Source organism: Peromyscus californicus, unplaced genomic scaffold, assembly GCF_007827085.1.
Source record: "Peromyscus californicus insignis strain IS unplaced genomic scaffold, ASM782708v3 Scaffold_17__1_contigs__length_78620276, whole genome shotgun sequence".
In the NCBI taxonomy this organism is placed as follows: Eukaryota; Metazoa; Chordata; class Mammalia; order Rodentia; family Cricetidae; genus Peromyscus; species Peromyscus californicus.
In genome coordinates this window covers 45,937,729-45,956,702 of record NW_026294469.1, presented here as the reverse complement: position 1 = coordinate 45,956,702, position 18,974 = coordinate 45,937,729, and the positions used below count along the sequence as shown (strand labels likewise).

At 42.7% G+C, this 18,974-nt stretch overlaps 1 protein-coding gene across 1 annotated transcript in view; it reads right to left on the bottom strand.

The window, feature by feature from the left end:
- Prrc1 (proline rich coiled-coil 1) overlaps positions 1-173 on the bottom strand; it is a 31,717-nt gene extending 31,544 nt beyond the window's left edge. Inside the window, exon 1 of the mRNA XM_052742217.1 lies at positions 20-173. The gene's annotated coding sequence lies outside the window, so the exon portion shown is untranslated. The remainder of the gene's footprint in view (positions 1-19) is intronic.
- Between the last annotated feature and the right edge of the window lie 18,801 nt (positions 174-18,974).

Sequence of the window (18,974 nt, the reverse complement as noted above, 5' to 3'; positions counted from 1 at the left end):
CCGCCAGGCCGGCGCTCACCTGGGTCCGAGCGAGCGCCTCGGCGGAAGCTGCACACGCCGGGGTCGGGTCGGGGTCGGGATGTGAGTGCCCGGCGCAGGGATCCGGCTCGGCGAGGACGAGGAAGCCCGGAGGAGCGCGCGTCCCGCGCCAAGATGGCCTCCGCGCCGCCCCGCTGCCACGTCGCCGCCACGCCCCGCCACGCCCCTCGGCCCGCCCCCTCGGCCCGCCCCCTCGGCCCGCCCCCTCGGCCCGCCCCCTCCGCGCCGCCCCACACCCACCCAGAGCGGGGCCCCGGTGCACCGCCGCCCACGGCGCTCCGTCCCGCCTCCCGGCCAGGCCGGGATCAAAGCTTTCCACGTAGCAGAGGTGGCCTCCCCCGAGAGAGGCACTGGGCACTGGAAGGGCGGCAAGTTACTGGCCGATGTTCTTCTTAAGTAATGCGCGGTATTTTATTTAAATAAAAAAAGAAAAAAAGGGAAGGAAGGAAGGAAGGAGGGAAGGAGGGAAGGTGGGTGGGAGGGAGGGAGGGAGGAAGGAAGGAAGGAAGGAACCCCTAGAGTTCTGGAGCAACTGCCTTATTTTATAAGCACCTGAAACAATTAGTGTACAATAACCAACGACGTATATTAAAGGAACCAATGAATGAAATGTAAAAGGGAAAAGAAAGAAAGAATTTCACAATCAGAAATCTTAATTTGGATCTAAAAACCCCTTCCTCTGCAACGTCCCCTTGTACGAACTACCTAGTCCCCTTATTTCCATCTGTAAAATGGGAATAATATTGTCCAGCATTAACTCAGGCAGGTAACAAAGTCTAATAAAACAAGATGAATGAAAGGACCTTTAAAGCTGCCTGGGGTTGAACAAAATGAAGAATTACAGCTTTTGTTTTAGCTGGAAATTTTCATTCAGGGATTTATTCATAGATTTGAAATTGATGCATCTCTTGAACTTGGCAGCTTTAAACATTCTACAGTTCTTCGCTGAAAACTAATAGTATTTAGCAGTTCCCTGACGGTAGGTATGACTGCAGTTCCCTTAGTTACCTTATCCACTCAGAATGTGTGTAGGTGGCTGGCTGGGTTACGCTTTTAAATAGCTTTGTTTGGGGCGGGGCTGAAAGCAGATACCATCTCCATCCCTTTGCTCACACCCTTAGTAGTTATAAGGTATGTTGATTTCTTCATTCATTTAGCAAATATTAATTAATGGCTGCAGTGTGCTGAGCCTTGGTATGCTGCAACAAGCAAGACAGGCAAGGTCTTCGTGCACGGCTTTCCTTTAAATAGGACAAACGTCCGTGAGCTAGAAAAACAACAAGACAAGGCAAGAGTAATGTGACATGGACTATACTTTAGGCTCACCACTTAGGGGTGTGCGATGAAAATGCAAGGCTTGGTGTAAGAAATGGGATTTGAGCAGAAACTTATCCCAGTGCAGGCTGTGGTTATCTCGACAGAAGGAAGAACATGCAGGGAGTTAGGGCAGGGTCACAGAGGAAGTCAGAGACCAGTAAGAAACAGGACAGTGTAGCTGGAGTTATCTACAGTCCCGCCCAGGCCTGCAGCCACTCAGACCCAAATAAACACACAGACGCTTGTATTATTTCTTAACAGATGAAGATAGGTCTCTTCTGTATCCCAGAATTTAATCAATATGTGTATGTATAATTCAACTATTATTTGGCTTAAAAGGGCATATTGGGAAATGTTATCATTTTTACTATTTTCTATAGAGAAAATATTTTCCAGTTTCAAATAACCTTGGACTTTTGAATTATAATCTGTTTTTATGTTCAAAAAAAATAATAATAATAAAGCAAAACAAACCAAGAAAAAAGGGGAAAAAAGGAAATAAGGGGCTAGAAAGCAAATGGGTGAAACAAAAGGGAGTCTTTTACATTATTTTTAAAACATTTTTAAATTTATTTTGGTGGCTAGAGAGATGGCTCAGTAGTTAAGAGCACTGGTTAAGAGAAAATATTTTACTGTTTAAAATAACCCTGGACTTTTGAATTATAACCTGTTTTTATGTTCAAGCTATCTGTGTATTATTTCTCCTGCATGCTGTGGGATGTTCTGTATGTCAGATGTGTTGCTCTGATTGGTTAATAAATAAAACACTGATTGGCCAGTAGCCAGGCAGAAGGAAGTATAGGCGGGACAAGGAAGAGAATAATTCTGGGAAGTGGAAGGCAGAGTCGGAGAGACACTGCCAGCTGCCGCCATGACAAGCAACATGTGAAGATGCCGGTAAGCTACAAGCCACATGGCAAGGTATAGATGAATAGAAATGGGTTAATTTAAGATATAAGAACAGTTAGCAAGAAGCCTGCCACGGCCATACAGTTTGTAAGCAATATAAGTCTCTGTGTTTACTTGGTTGGGTCTGAGCGGCTGTGGGACTGGCGGGTGACAGAGATTTGTCCTGACTGTGGGCCAGGCAAGACTGGAAAACTCTAGCTACTCCTGCAGTTGTACATAAAATGTTTTACATTTTAAAAAAGGACATACATTATTTCAGTTTTAAATCACACCCTGATCACCATGTGCCTACAGCACATGGAGAAGTGAAAAGATGATCCGCAGAGGGACAGTGGTGGCTTAGCCTGATGGGGGAAGGTGTGTAGGCTAGACGTGTCTTGAAAGTTGAGCTGCTTTAATTTGCTGATGGCTCCGATTTGGACCCTAATCATTGTTTTTAGCCATGGCAGTGGCTCAAAGCAACAGATTTTATTCTGTCACATTTCTGGAGGCCAGCAGTCCAAGAACAATGTGTCACCAGGGCCACTCTCTACAACTTAGGGGAGAATTGTTTATGTTCCTTCCAGCTTTGGTGGCACCGGATGTTTCTTAGCTTGTACCAACCTACCCACAGTCTTTGTCCCTGTGTTCATGTGACCACCGTTCTTCCCATGGTGCTGTGGCTCAAATCTCCTTATTTCTCTGTAAATGTATTTCTCATTGTATTGAGGACCCAGCCTAAGTCTGAAGAAACTTGGAGAACTTACAAATACAGATACACATATCTTTTTTGGGGGGAGGAGTCACTATTCAACTGATTATATAGACAAAGGGGCAGGAATGGATGAAATACATTGAATTATAATATAGATTTGGAACTTGTCAATCTCTATTTTTTATTTTTATTTTTGTTTTTTTGGGAGGGCTTCGAGACAGGGTTTCTCTGTGTAGTTTTGGTGCCTGTCCTGGATCTCGAACTGTAGACCAGGCTGGCCTTGAACTCACAGAGATCCGCCTGTCTCTGTCTCCCAAGTGCTGGGACTAAAGGCGTATACCACCGCTGCCCAGCTTTGACAATCTTTAATAGCATGTATAACATAATGTATCCATTACTTTTTTGGTTTCTATGACCATAAATCCCTGACAAGAGTCAACTTAAGAGAGAAAGTATTCATTTTGTTTTCTAGTTTAAAGGTTTAGACTATTTTGTCAGACGAGGCATGTGGCAGGAGAATATGCCCTAATCAGGAAGTGGGATTATGCTAAGAAACCTCAAAGTCCTCCTGTGGTGATATATTGTGTACCCTAATAAACTTGCATGAGGATCAGAGGACAGAGCCAGCCACTAGATTAGACATAGAGGCTAGACAGTGGTGGCACACACCTTTAATCCCAGCACTTGAGATCTCATGCTTTTGCTTGGGAAGCACACATGCCTTTAATTCCAGGAAGTGATGTCTGGGCAGAGAAAGGTATATAAGGTGTGAGGAAACTTGAACTCACTCTCTTGGGGCTGGGGATTCCGTAGAGGTAAGAACTAGTGGCTGGCTGCTCTGCTTCTCTGATCTTTCAGCTCTCACCCTGATATCTGGCTCCAAGTTTTTTAATAAAAGACCATCTAAGATTCGAACAACGTCCTCCACAATTTCCCACTTCCTCTAGCTAGGCACCACCTGAAGCTCTGCCCCCAGCTAGAAACATGTGTCCACACATATAAGCCTATAAGGGTCATTTCACCTTCACATCACAATATATGGTATGCTTTTCTTACCACTTTTCATTTGAACTTCTTGAGAAGTTTATTTGACAGATACCATTACTCTAGAATTGTAAATGAAATAAAAATGAAGCCTTTCAGGATTGCAAGTAGAGCTGGAATTGAAACCCAGATTTCATAGATGATACCCCAACTGCTTGCTTACTTTTCGGGTGGTAAGGAAATGAAATGTGTTCTTAGATGAGCAGACCATGAGGGGAATCAGCAGGGAACTGTAACTTAAGGACAAAACAAAATACTACTGTGATGGTTAGTTTTTGTCAACTTCACACAACCTACGGTCACCTGGGAAGAGGAAACTTCAATTAAGAATTGCCTCCAACAGACTGGTCTGTGGTCATGTCTGTGAGGCATTTTCTTGGTTAGCTATTGATGCAGAAGGGGCCTAGCCCATTGTGGGCAGGGCCACCCCTAGGCACGTAGTCCTGGGTTGTGTAAGAAAGCAAACTGGGGCTGGAGAAATGGCTCAGCTGTTAAAGTCTAGGCTCACAACCAAAAACATATGAAGGCAAACTGAACAAGCCTGTACGCAGCATTCTTCGGTGGACTCTGCTCTAATTCCCACCTCCAGGATAAGCCTTGCGTTTATGCCTTGTTTTCCTCAATAGAAAAATGGAAAAAAGATAAAATGAGCGATAGCCTGGAAGCTGAAAGAAACCCTTTCCTCCCCATGTTACTTTTGACCAGTGTTTTATCACATCAGAAGTGAAGTAAATGAGGAAGACTCCTCAAGGGTGCTTCTTTTTTAGCTTAATGATAACTCTACAGTTTCTCTTAGAAATCTCAAAGACTATTGGAGTTTGTCAGCACCAGAGTTCCACAACAGGATCGATTCTCTCTCTCTCTCTCTCTCTCTCTCTCTCTCTCTCTCTCTCCTCGAAAATATGGACAAACAAAACCACACCTCACTGGAGACTCTGTTCTAGCCCAACCAGAGTTAATAAGATCTGCTTTTTAAATCTTCTTAGGACAGTTCTGAATGTCCATAACCTTCATATGAGTATCCAAGAAAGCATTCACAGGTGAATGGAAGACAAGGCTGATTGGGCTTCTGCAGCATACCTGGGAAGGGAGGAGCTCTTGATCCTGGTTGCAGATGATGGGATCTACTAAGAGCACAGCTCATGAGCTGCACAACCAGGTAGAACACTTCAGATGCTGTAGGGGTGTACTCAAGATATAGAGGTGCATACACACAGTCATACGAATACAAGGTGTAGGTTGTTTTGGCAACTAAGAAAGAGGGTAAATCTTGCCACAAATATCACATAACACACAGTTGAACTGAAAAATTGTGTGGTGCATATAAATTTACTCAGACCCACACACGTACACATAAAATGGAAAAAAAAAGTCTCAGAAATAAAATTACATCTCTAGCTTGATTTTTAGGTGAATAGTTAAGCAATTTAAAACTCAAAGTGTGGGCATGATATCCAAGCATGCCAAAGGTTAGCTACTGACTAAGCAGATATCAGTGTTGGGGTTTCAATCCAGGCTGTTAGGTCATGAAGTTAAATGTTTTAATCTATACTATATTTCCTTTTGGGCTTTAATTCCTGACTCACTTGCCTCCTAAATGTGAATTTCAGGTGGATAATTCTTAATTTTATGTTTATAGGTATTTTGCCTGCATGCATGTCTGTGCACCCTGTGGGTACCTGGTGCTCCTGGATTCCAGAAGAGGGTGTCCAATACCCTAGAACTGAAGTTACAGGCAGTTGTGAGCTGCCTGATATGGGTGCTGGGAATGCAACCCAGATCCTTTGCAAGATCAGCAAGTGCTCTTCACCACTGAACCATCTCTCCAGCCCCGACAGATGTAACTTTTAAATTGAGCTTGTGTGTGTGTGTGTATTGGTTTTCAACTTAAAAAAAAAATAGATATAGGGGTGACTACCTCTCCATTTGTCAAAAATACTCCCACTTCAGAGCTATTTGTTAGTAGGAATAGCCAACTTTTATTCTCAAAAGCATTTCAGTTTGACAATAAATTGTGTGAGTGTGAGAATGCGTGTGTGTGTGTGTGTGTGTGTGTGTGTGTGTGTGTGTGTGTGTGTGTGTGTATGTCCCTGTGTGGGTACACTTGCATGTATGTATATGTGCATGTATACGTGTGTATACAGAGGCCAGGGCACAGTTTTTGGGTATTGTTCCTTGGATGTTGCCCACCTCTTTATTCAAACATACTCTCGTGCTACATTGGAGTACACCAGTGAAGTAAGCTGGTTGGCCAGCAAGCCTGGATATTGACTTGCTCCTTCTCCCCAGCACTAGACTTACTACTATGCACCGCCACACCAGGCTGTTGCTGAAGTTATCTCCAGTCCCACCTGGGCCTGCTCAGACCCAAATAAACACTCAGACACTTATATTGTTTAAACTGTTTGGCCTAATGGCTCAGGCTTCTTGCTATCCAGCTCTTATATCTTAACCCATTTCTATCAATCTATAAGTTGCCACATGGCTTGTGGCTTACTGGTACGTTCACATCATGCTTCCTCTGTCTCTGGCTGGTGACTCCTGACTCAGCCTTCCTGTTGCCAGAATTCTCTTCTCTGATTATTCCGCCTATACTATACTTCCTGCCGGCTACTGGCAAATCAGCGTTTTATTTATTAATCAGTCAGAGCAACACATTCACAGCATCCCCAGCACCAGGCTGTTTTGCCTTTGTTTTTGTTTTTAACATAGGTTTTAGAGACCAAATTAGGTCTTTGTGATTGCAAGGCAAGCATTTTACAGACTGAGCCATGCCCCAGCCTCACCAGTAAATTGTATTATTTTAGCTGTTTGTGTTGTGTGCAGGTGAGCTATACTGTGAAAGTGTCAATACCTGTTTATTCCCCCACACAAAAGGCCATCATCATCACAGTTTTATTCTAACTGCCTTAAAAGACAAAATAATTTATAGAATACATATTTATAAAAATTCTACCATCCTGCGTTAGCTGTGGTTATCAGAAAACAACCAAGAAAATCAACTTAGTGGAGAAAAGATTTATTTGGGGGCTCGTGGTTTCAGAGATGGCAGTTCATGGTCATTGCTCCTGTGCCTGGGACAGAGGGTGAACAGATTCTCAACTCAGAAGAGCTAAGAAGCAGGGATGGGGTGGGATGGGTTGGAGTGGGGTGGGATGCAGTGGGAGTGAGGTAGAGGTGGTAAGGCTCTAATATCCCATTCAAAGGCACCCTACTCTGTCTTGCTTCCTCCAACAAGCCCCTCCTCTCTATCAAACTGTCCCATCTCCCAATAGCACCACAGGCTGATAACCAAGCTAACCTTTAGCACATGGCCCTTGGAAGACATTTTGGATCCAAACCCTAACAGGCCCTTTGTTTTCCACATGGAAAAAAAAGGCAAAGACCCAGTTCCACCTTGCTTTCTAGACTATTCTCTTGTGCTATATTCCTCATCTCAGGGATCAGTCCCAAGGACCTGTTCAGTCTGAACCTGAAACCAGGTGACCTTCACCCAAAATGTGCATTTCCCTTCTGTCTTCTGCTAACAGGAAACTCTCAGTGTTCGAGGCCCAGCTCAAAGTTTTCGTCCACCATAACAACCTTTTCACATTGTCTTATCGTCGGGCTCCATGGCTGTATTCCCTACTCATTTAGGAACTGCGTTTAGACTGCCACTACATTCAGTGCCACTGAAAGCTGTTCAGAGTACTCACTGAAGTGAAAATCTAGATTTAGGAAGGCCCTTTGACCCTCTTCTGAATGCTGACTCTTTTCTCCTGTCCCAGAGTGACTTTCCTTGAACACCCAGCTCCTCCTGATATGACAACGTAACTATTTGTTTACTGTCTACCTTTCACATTATGAAAACAAGCTTCATGAGCATGTTTGTCTGTTTTGTCTCCCCATTGTATCCCCAAAATTAGTCCCCTATCCTCAGCAGGTACTCAGTCAGTCTCTGTTAAAGGGGTGAGTCTGAGCACTGCGTCAGGAATCTGCCTCAGAGTCCTGCAGCCGCTGTTGCAGGGTGCTCTTATCATTCTTTCCCAAGGCCCACAATTGTGATTAAGTCTGATCAAAAACATGATCTCAGAGGCAGTTTAGTTCTTCATTTTCTTCATATCCATAAACTTCTTGTCCCTCGGTGGGAAGCAGTTAAACTTGGCCGCAGAAATGTAGTCTGTGATGGAAGTTAAGATTCCTTATGTAATTGGCCATCATAGATAAGTGGCTTGTGTATGGGTTAAGTTTTAGGTGCCAGGGTTACGGGAAATATTATAAAATCTTCACACAACCAGTGCTTATTGAGTAAAGCTCTGTGCTAGAAGGCGAGGCCAGCAGCAGCACGAAATATTTCCTTTCCTTCTGTCCTCTTGATCATTGCTTTTCTAAAGATTTTATTGGTTCTTTGAGAATTTCATGCAATGTGTTGTGATCATAGTCACCTTCTCTCCCCCAGCGCTTCCCAGAGCCCTCTCCCTTCCCTCCCCACTCAGCTTTCTCCGTTGTCACCCCCACCAGGGCCACCTTGTGCTGCCAGATATTCTTGGCTGTGTGGCCTTCTACTGGAGCATGGTCAACTCATCGGGGGTTATACTCTTAGAGAAAGCTGACCCTTCTTCTCCAATTGCCACTTGCTCCTCAGCTGGGGTAGAAATTTGTGCCCAGCTTCTCTCTCCATGCTAGGATTTGGTCTGGCTTAGACTTGCACAGGTCTTGTGCTTGCTGTCACAGCTGCTGTGAGTTCATATGGGCAGCTGCCCTGCTGTGTCCAAAAGACATGGTTTCCTTGTAATTATCAACTGGTCTGACCCTTACAGTCTATGTGACCCCTCTTCCACAGTGATCTCTGATCCTTTAGAGGAGGGAGTACAGTATATATGTGTGTTTAAGGCTGAACATTCTACTCGTGCTGATCTGAAGAGCTCATCCCTTCTGACTAGATGTCGTAGAGCTGGAAGGTACTATGCAACCTACCAGAGGAGAAAATTTCATCGTAAGTCATGCCCAGATGTGAACTCTGTGAACTACAATAATGACTGACCAGGCAGGACATGCCCATTGGGCAACAGAGGCATGAGTGTCATAGAAATAACCAACCACTTTCTGATTGGGTTAAGATCTACTCCACAAGATGAAACTCATACCATCACCAGAGGTCACAGGCTGTAGTAGAAAACCTACAACTATTCTGCTAGGAGACAATTTAGTACTATTATTCTGCTTAGTGGACATTGTATTAAACTAAACGCCTAGTGCCTTACACTTATACTCATAGATTAAGGAGTCTTCCAGCCCTTATCAGAGAAGCTTTTGTTTGCAGTAGACGATTGTCAACACAGAGACCCATAACTGGTAAAGGTGCAGAGAATAAGAGACTGTGGAATGTTCAGTCCTACTTCCTTTCCTGAAGAAGGTGATATATGGTAAGAAAGGTATTTGCTCAAAGCATGAAAATCTTGATGCTATCTCAGACATGCACACAAGTATGAGAGAACACAAACTGGGTGGCCTAGTTGTAGTGCATGAAGAACCCTCAAACTTTAAAAAAAAAATATATATATATATATATATATATACATTGCTGTTTTGCCTGCATGTATGTCTGGGTGAAGGTGTTGGGTCCCCCTGGAACTAGAGCTACAGACAGCCATGAATTGCCATGTGGATGCTGGGAATTGAACCCGGGTCCTCTGGAAGAACAGTCAGTGTTCCTAACCACTGAGCCATTTCTCCAGCCCCCCTCAACCCTTTTAATACAGCTCTAGAAGGAGAGTCATTGCAGTTTGCAGTCAGGAGAGGGGCAGGTGGCACTTTCACCCTCCCCACCATGTTTCCTCATGCAGGATTACTTTCCTGCAAGATCCTTTCTTACCTTGCATGCATAATGATGCACCAGTCTCTTCTTTCTCATTTAAAAATAGTAAATAACTCTTACAAAATGCATTATTTTCTTTTAGGTTCTTCTTCTTCTTCTTCTTCTTCTTCTTCTTCTTCTTCTTCTTCTTCTTCTTCTTCTCCTCCTCCTCCTCCTCCTCCTCCTCCTCCTCCTCCTCCTCCTCCTTCTTCTTCTTCAAGAAGTGCCTATTTCTTACAATCATCGTGAGAAGTATCTTTAATGAGGGCAAATATGACCCATTTTATTTCTGTTATCTCATGCACACATAAGAAACAACACATTCTTCCTGCAGAGAAGGGTAGGGAGTATTGTACCTGTTTCTCGAAACCCCCAGAGACCACCAAGGAGCCGGTTTCCAATGCAAGCACATAAGAGTCCTTTTATTCAGGTTCAACCTGGGCCACTGCACGGCAGATGGAGGGAAATGTGGCAGAGGCCATGAGCCCAGGTGTAGAGATTTTATAGGGAAAAGCCACAAGCCAGGAATTGGCAGCTTGGGATTGAGTAGAAAGGATATGGGGCAAGGTGATTTTTTGAAGCTATTGGTCTAGACTTTAGGTGCAAGACCACATTTGAAACCATTGGGTAAGACTTTTGACGGGAACCACAACCTACTGAACAGGATTATCTGGACTGCTCAGCAGGATTATCTAGATATCTTCAAGGGCCATAAACTACAGACAGGATGTCTGCAGGAGGATACTGCTCCATATCTGTTTGAGTTGTCATGGCACTTTCCTGAGGTCCTTCCTGGAACTGAGTACAGCAGGTAGTCTGAGATGGTGGCCCTTTCCCTAAGATGGAGCCTGTAATGTCAAGTCTAGGCCTTCACAGGAGCAGCCTGTACTCAACAAATCATGAGCCTTTGGAGTTGCAGGAATCACTGTCCACTGCCCTCACTACTGTCATCATTCTCCACACTCCCAACTGTGGTAATATTTTATTTGTGCTGAAATGTGGTGATATTTTATTTGTATGTTAATAAATAAAGTTTGCCTGGAGATCAGAGGAAATAGCAAGCCATTTTAAGAGAACACAAAATTTAGGCAGTAGTAGCACACGCCCTTAATCCAATCACTTGGCAGGCAGGGTCTGTACATTCAAGGCCACACTAGGGAACAGCCAAGCATGGTGACAGAGGCCTTTAATCCCAGTACCAACCAGAGAGACCTGGAGGTCTGTACAGACAGGCAGTGACAAGGAAGTAAGGTAGCTGGGCTAAGAGCCAATGAGAGGGCAGAACAGCAAGGCAATAAGGTGCGGGTTGACAGGAAGTAACTCACTTTGGAAGCTGCAGCATGGTGAGATAAGGTTAGCTGGTGGCTATCCCTGTTTCCCTGATCTCTAAGCCTTTCACCCCTGTATTTGACTCCGTGTTTTTTTATTTAATAAGACCACTTAGAAATTTGTCTACACCCAACCCCCACAGTACCAGTAAAAAAGGTTCAGATTCCTGATGCCAGTTTGTGTGTGCATGCTCGTAGAGCCTGAGGAAGTGGCAGGTGTCATTCCTCAGGATCTGTTTACATTTTTTTTTTTGAGACATGGTTTCTTACTGGCCTGAAAGTCAACAAACAGGCTACTAGGCTAGGCTGTCTGGCCAGCAAGCACCTAGAGATCTGCTTTTCTCTATTGTCTACAAAGCACATCACCACATGTGGTGCTCTCTGTCTTCTCTCTCTCTGTCTCTCTCTGTCTCTCTCTGTCTCTCTCTGTCTCTGTCTCTCTCTCTCTCTCTCTCTCTCTTTCTCTCTCTCTCTCTCTCTCTCTCTCTGTGTGTGTGTGTGTGTGTGTGTGTGTGTGTGTGTGTGTGTGTTATACACAGACCAGAGGTTTATGTTTGGTGTCTTCTTCTATTGCTCGCCATGTTATATTTTGAGACAGGATCTCTCACTGAACATGGAACTCAGCGATTAGCTACATGGGCTGGTCAGTGAGTTCCAGGGATCTGCCTTCCTCTGCCCTCATAGTACTGAGGTTACAGATACATGCCATGGCACTCAGCTTTTGACATAGGCCCTGGGGATCTTAACTTGGATCCTCATATTTGTTTATGCAATAGGTACTTGAACTACCAAGTCATCTACCCAGCCCCCACACCTGGCCTTCTGTGTGAGTTCTGGTGCTTAAACTCAAGTCTTCATGCTTGCAAGACCAGCACTTTGCCAGATAAGCAATCCCCTAGCCCATTGGTACATTGCTTTTAGAGACTGCCAGTCTCAACATACAACCTACTTACTTACAGGCAAGAGAAAGAATCAGCTGTTTCAACGTCTGTGCCTGCCTGCCTGACTCAGGATCTTCCCAAATGCAAACAGTTGGAGGATAAATTCATCGCTTTATTCATGAAGCTATTTTCAAATTTTGCCTTTTCTATTTTAATTGTATCATTCAGCAATGAGAAAAAAAATTCCTGACAGCTATTCCCACTCCACCAACTCTATTAATCAAAACCCCAAGCATTCTGGGACTTTCCATTGCCTCTTGCATCATGCATTCACCACTGTTCTGATACTAGTTTAAGCTACAAGTCTGAAATCGTGACATAGACTTGGATTTCTGCATACCTCTACTGTGTTAATCAGATGAACCTTGCTTTCTTCTGCCCCCTAATAGGAGAATAAAGTCCAAACCCTTTAGCCTTGATTTGCCACTGTAAGAATGATACAGGATTTTTCAGAGCAGTAGACTTTTCTTGGCTCAGTTGTGCTTGACCCAAGGACCTAAGATGCCCACACACTCACAGGCATTGAAGATCCAACGGGGACAGTAGCTCTTAGTCTGTTGTATCATAGCAAAGAAGATTAGTGATGGGAACTCTTGGAACTAAGTTAAACCCAACCAGGGAGAGATAACCATGTAATGTCCATGAGATGTCCAGCTTGTTAGGGGTAGTTGAAGCCCCATTTGTGCATCTGCCTCCAGCTTCGGCCTCAACTGTCTGCTAGCTGTGAGTCGCTGGCTCATGTTGCTACCTTCAACCTTGAAGGTGTCCAAAGTACTGCTAATTATCTGAAATTCTTTCTGTTCTCACATTCACATTACCAGTGGCAGCTACACGTTTTGCCATGGCAGACAGTTAATCCAATCACAGACACCATGCTGTAGCTGCAGTGTTTTGGTTCCCTCCTATTTAGCTGCTTGTCTTTGGGGTGGTCCGAGATGGTCTCCTAGGTGACAGCATCTTGTTAGAAGCCATCAGTCCTTATGACTTCCTTTGCATTAGAAGCAGCGTACCAAAAGCAAGAACATCAGCAAGGGTGATAGAGCTTTGGATATGTCCCTCAAGGGTTGGGACCTGGCTGCAAGCCAGCCTGCTGTCACTGGCCAAGAGCCTTGCCCTGCTTCTTATTTGTTTAATTTGTTTATCTCATATTCAGCTACAAACCCTCTTTATCTTCCTCAATGCTTTGGACTCTGCTGTTTTAACCCTTAATCTTCTTGCAGAAAACAGCCTCTGTTCTCACTAAGAAGAATTTGTTGTTTTCACAGAGGGCTTCTTACCTTACTACACTGCCAATATGCCTCATTTGATTTCAACAATACCTTTTGCTACCCCCTTACCTAAAGCCTACTATTAGCCTTATTTATTTGTTTTCAGCATTTTCTGTGGCTCACAATTTGGTGTACATGGGGTCTGCTCTCCTTTAAAACCTTGCTTCCTTGTCGCCCTTTCTAAAGTCCTTTTTATTGTCCCTACCTAGCAAACACATTGATTCTATCAAGAATTTCTTTTTTTTTTTTTTTTTTAATTTATTTTGCAATACAATTCAGTTCTACATATCAGTCACGGATTCCCTTGTTCTCCCCCCTCCCGTCCCCCTCACCTTCCCCCCAACGCCCCCCCCCCATTCCCATCTCCTCCAGGGCAAAGCCTTCCCCACAGACTGAGGTCAACCTGGTAGACTCAGTCCAGGTAGGTCTAGTCCCCTCCTCCCAGGCCGAGGCAAACAATCCTGCATAGGCCCCAGGTTTCAAACAGCCAACTCATGCAATGAGCACAAGATCTGGTCCCACTGCCTGGATGCCTCCCAAACAGATCAAGCCAATCAACTGTCTCACCCATTCGGAGGGCCTGATCCAGTGTGGACCCCTCAGCCATTGGTTCATAGTTCCTATCAAGAATTTCTAACTAGAGTTGATGAACATGTGAATTGTGTACATACTGCAATAGAGTATACTTACTTTGCCTCCCTACATAACTGTCTTAGTTAGGGTTTCTATTGCTGTGAAGAGACATCATGACCATGGCAAGAAAACATTTAACTGGGGTGGCTCACTTACATTTCAGAGGTTGAGTCCATTATCATCATGGTGGAGAGTATGGTAGCATGCAGGCAGACATGGTGCTGGAGTAGTACCTGGGAGTCCTACATCTTTAAGGCAACAGGAAATCAACTGAGACACTGGGTGGTATCCTGAGCATAGGAAACCTTAAAGCCCTCCCCCACAGTGACACACTTCCTCCAACAAGGCCATACCCACTTCAACAAAGCCACACCTCCTAATAGTGCCATTTCCTATGAGATTATGGGGGCCAATTACATTCAAACTACCACAATAACATTGGGATTTCATAATAGCCAGAATTATTTTCCCCTAAATTTATTTAATATATACTATGACATTTTGTGCCTAACAGATACACTACTAAAAATGACTTCTGTAGTTGGAGTTTTCTCCAGTCCTGCCCAGCCCCACAGACCCTGCAACTGATTATAAAATAATTACTCAGAAGCTTATATTAATTAAACTGCTCAGCCATTAGCTCAGGCCTACCACTGATTAGCTCTTATACCTAAACTCAGCCAATTTCTGTTAATCTACGTGTCGCCACGTGTTCCGTGGCTTTACCTGTTGCCTTTACATGCTGTTTCCTGGATGGCAGGCTGGCGTCTCCTCCTCAGCCTTCCTGTTCCCAGAATTCTCTTCTCTGCTTGTCCCGCCTATACTTTCTGCCTGGCTACTAGCTAATCAGCATTTTATTTATACAGAGCAATATCCACAGCAGACTCCTAGAAAAGAAGCTCAAGCTCCAGTTTTGTTATTAACTGAGTGATCTACAACCAGGTTAAGTTCAAGCCAACCTGATGTTTTTACATTAAAAAGTTCATGTACTCCGTATTTGAGGAAAGACATGAGCCAGTGCTCTCTGGGCAGAGTCTTCACTCAGGAACAAATCATCCATGGGTGACCTAATGGATTGGTAACAGCTTGACCACTCACTTTAGTCACACTTTAAACACTGGCTCTGGAGAACAAAGCTACATTTCAACACAGAATCATTGTAAGAACTATCACCCTCATGGATGTGTGATCCATGCAGTGGCATACAATCCCACTGCAGAAGGACTGGCAACTTGACACAACACTCTCTCTCTACCATATTGAGAGCCTCCATTTTAAACAAGAAATTTCTCACATTTCCATTTTCTGCTGGGCCCCAGAAATTACATACTAATTTCTGAAAATCCTAGAAAAGTCAGTTCTTCCCTGACTCATACACCTCCTATATACATTATACCTTTGTAATTGTTTGAATATATATATATACTATATTAAATAGCATGCGTGTATGTATGTAGACCCACACACACACACACACACACACACACACAAACACACACACAGGAGCTCAGTCTACCTCACTAAGAGCTTCACTGATAAAGAGACTCAAGTTTTTCTATTCAATAAAATATTGATTCACAATTAACCTGCATCAATTCCTGAATGTCTTTATTCACCCTTGTTACATAACTCTTTCTCATAAATATTGAAACTTCCCCTCCTGAGGAGGGAGGAAAGTATCTAAACCTTGCCAAGTCTAGGAAGTAAATAAAACTTAAAGGCTCAGGCAGTTCCTGAAAGTTAAAAGATTCATAAGCCCCTCACCAAGGTTATATAATCCCTAACAACTTCTGGAGAGGGGAGAGGAAATACTGAGTACTGGGACTGCCTGAATGTTTTTCTTTAGGGAACTCTAGAGATGCAGCTTTCATGAGTTGTTACCCATAGTGAGGTGGGATTCTAGGTGATGCAGCTGCCTTTGAGTCACAATGCTCCTTCAAGTAACTGCCCCAAATATTCCTGTAAGTAGCTCTGTGCAATTCACTGGCTCACTGAAATGGACATAGGCAGAATCATTATTTCTTAATCTGTTCTGTGTCCTATATGGGGTGTTAGGCTTTTGTCCTCATCTCCCCAGGAAAAGTCACACAACTCCAGTCTGTACTTCTTTGGTTCTGCTTTGATATGGGTAATCTTATATATGTGCATGCAGCTCTCTAGAGTAAGTTCTCAAAGGAGGAGGTACTTGGTCAAATCATATGTGGGCTTGGAATTTTAAAAAATACTACCTAGTGCTCTTCATGGAAGATGGACTAGGTCATACCCCCATGAGTGACACATGGGTCTCAGCTTCCTTACTTCTCCAGTCTCAGTAGTGTGTTGTCAGACATTTGAAACTGCTGGCGTACACATGGAAATGTCTTCCTTTGTGTTTATCTCATGAAGAGTGATGCACAGTATTTTCTGGCTTAAAAAATTGTTTACCTTTTGTCTTAGTTATTTTTTATTGCTGTGAGAAGGCACCATGATGAAGGCAACTTATGAAAGAAGGTTTTATTTGGGGCTTACAGTCTCAGAGGGTGAGTCCATGACCATCGTGCTGAAGAGTATGGCAGCAGGCAGGTAGGCACAGGAGTGTTTACATGTTGGTCCACAAGCAAGAGGCAGGGAGAGACAAAGAGACAGAGACAAAGACACAAAGAAAGACAGATGTATAGAGAGAGACAGAGAGAGCTAACTGGGAATTACTTGGGCTTTTGAAACCTCAAAGCCCACTACTAGTGACATATGACTTCCAACAAGGTCACACACCCTAATCCTTCTCAAACAGTTCCACCAACTTGGAACCAAACATTCAAATATATGAGCCACTGGGGGCCATTCTCCTTCAAACAATAACACCTTTCCTATGACCTCTGTTATAATATTGCTTTTAAAATTAATTTGTAGTAAATCATTACATGATAAAATTAAAAATACATTTTTATATTCAATAGGTGCATATTTTTCTGTCTTTGTAGTTTTTATTTTGACGCTGTGGAATTATACTGTGGGTTTGTCCATGGTGCTTCTGTGGACTTCCATGTAGAAATTGTTTTTATCTTTCTGTAGTTAAAGTATTAGATATTTACAATCAGTCCATCTTTATTAAAAATAAGTTTATAAAACATTTTATAGGGATCCAACTATGTAAACAGATTGTATTAGAGAATTGGCACATTTATAATGCTGTTTAAGACCCTTTGTATTACCAAAATACTGTTTAGCTTCTGAAAAAATATACATCTTAGTTTCTCTTTAAATATTTTCTTAAGTATTTTATAAATTTTCTTGCCATTGTTAACAAAGTTTTTCTTCTATTGCTTGTATACAGCAAAGATATGTCTTTTATCATATTAATTATATAACCTTGTCTCCTGAACTGCCTAGTTTTCAATAAGTAGTGAATTGCTTGCTATCATGTACCCATCTACTCCTATATTTACACTTATTTTTTATATCACCTAATGTAAAATTTTCAATTAATAATTTATTTGTGGCCTAAAATATGATTTGTTAAGTTCAGGTTTTTAAAAAATTACTTTTTTTATGTGTAGGGTTATAGCAGGAATCTTAAAAGTTCTTATTAATAAGATCAAACCTGAGGCCAGTTATTGGGGTGAATGCTGAAGATCAAAGAAGCGGAACAAGCCACAGCTTCCTCACCTTGCCAGTTCCCCAGCTGATCTTGTTTCTTCAGACTGGAAGCCTCTGAGTCCTCATCCAAATGGATCTCAGTTGAACTGTGCTGCTCAAAAGCCTAAAAGCTTAACCAGCTCTAGTTCCTGGTCTCCACGCCTTATATACCTTTCTGCTTTCTGCCATCACTCCCTGGGATTAAAGGCTCACTTCTTGGGATTAAAGGTGTATGTCACCATGCCTGGCTGTTTCCAATGTGGCCTTGAACACACAGAGATCCAGAGGGATTTCTGCCTCTGGAATGCTAGGATTAAAGGCGTGAGTGCCACCATTTTCTAGCCTCTGTATCTAGTGGCTGTTCTGTTCTCTGACCCCAGATAAGTTTATTAGAGTGCACAGTATTTTGGGGAACACAATACCACCACATAGGGTGGATGAGTAGGTGGGTACAAATGCCAGTGGAGGCCAGTACAAGGAATTGGATGAGCCTAGAGCTGAGGTCACAGACAGTTGTGAGTCACCTGACATGGGTACTGAGAGACAAATTATGGTACTCTGTAAGGACAGGAAGTGATCCTAACCACAGAGTCATCTCTTCAGCCTCTAAATCCAGTTATGAGTATGTAAGAAGAATGCAAATAAGTGAAATTTAATTTCTTGAAACTCAATTAGAACTACCCTATTATTGGTATTAGTTATCCACTAACAAGCATTTTTATTCACTCATATGCTAGGAATAGTGGCAGTGGAATTAAAATCTCATCTATCTAATGTTTCCATTTCCTGTAGTATTTCCTACAGTTTTTTTAAGTATGTTGATACAAGTTTATTTGTTCATAGATTCCCATAATGAAATAACCATCTGTGTAGATTACACCCTTCAGCATGTTTTCATGTCTGCCTGATAGCCATATTCATGCTTTTGCCTTGAAAGTATTATATCCAAGGTATGTTTTTTAAATTTGAAGGTAAATTTGAGTTTTGCCTCACAATACAATAGAAGCTTCAAAACAGGAGTTTTTTTTTTTAACTCCTTACCTTTTTAAAGTGTGTATTTGCTTGTCATCCAGCACATTTCCTATTATAATATGTTCTTTAAATTGATTTTTAAGTAATATTTCAGCCCTCACATTACAGAGACTGGTTTTCTTTACTGGGAAATAAAGACAATTACATTAGTCCCCATGTCATGATTTGGGAGCTTGTTGGTAGCTCAAAACAAAGTCTGCTATAGGAAAGGAAAATTATGTAATTACATTTTAATTTCAAAAATGCTTTTAAAAATTAAAAAGAAAGCAATATAACTGACATACTATACAATTTACCCTTTAAAGTACATAATTTGAT